The 688-nt window shown below is 33.0% G+C and overlaps 1 non-coding gene across 1 annotated transcript; it reads right to left on the bottom strand.

Annotated features, from left to right (window-relative positions):
* Positions 1-224: 224 nt before the first annotated feature.
* On the bottom strand, positions 225-296 carry TRNAY-AUA (transfer RNA tyrosine (anticodon AUA)). The gene has a single exon. It is a non-coding gene; the product is annotated as a tRNA-Tyr (tRNA).
* Between the last annotated feature and the right edge of the window lie 392 nt (positions 297-688).

Raw genomic sequence — 688 nt, 5'->3', positions numbered from 1 at the left:
AACTATTACGATATCTCTTAGTCATAATCCTTTTTCTTTTTTTTTTCTTCTTTCCTTATGGGAATTAATCCTGTTATTAACAAAAGAAAAAGTGAAAGTGAATTCGCTCAGCTGTGTCCAAATCTTTGCAACCCCATGGACTGTAGCCTACTACGCTCCTCCATCCATGAGATTTTCCAGGCAAGAATACTGGAGTGGGTTGCCATTTCCTTCTCCAGAGGATCTTCCCAACCCAGGGATCGAACTTGGGTCTCCTGCATTATAGGCAGACGCTTTACCATCTGAGCCACCAAGGAAATCAAAGATAAGATTAATTCTTAGTCCTAGATATTCTATAGATCTTCCTAAAGAAATATCACTTATTCCCAAATTTTGTCAATGACATCTTTCATTATTTATTATTAAGCACTAAATGGGAAGCTAAAGTGTACACCTCCCAAACTACATTGTAGTCATGAATACCTAGATAACTAATTTTGATGTAATAAAATATACTTGTAAACTACTGTGTATAAAATAAATAGGCCACAATGATATATTGTATAGCACAGGAAATATAGACAATATTTTATAACTAAAAATGGAATATAATCTGTGAATCACTATATTGTACACCTGAAACCTATAATACTATATGTCAACCACACTGCAATAAAAATGTATAAAAATAATAATGCTATTTTGAACT

The sequence above is a fragment of the Ovis canadensis genome, chromosome 8, assembly GCF_042477335.2.
Source record: "Ovis canadensis isolate MfBH-ARS-UI-01 breed Bighorn chromosome 8, ARS-UI_OviCan_v2, whole genome shotgun sequence".
In the NCBI taxonomy this organism is placed as follows: Eukaryota; Metazoa; Chordata; class Mammalia; order Artiodactyla; family Bovidae; genus Ovis; species Ovis canadensis.
This window is presented reverse-complemented; position numbering and strand designations above follow the sequence as displayed.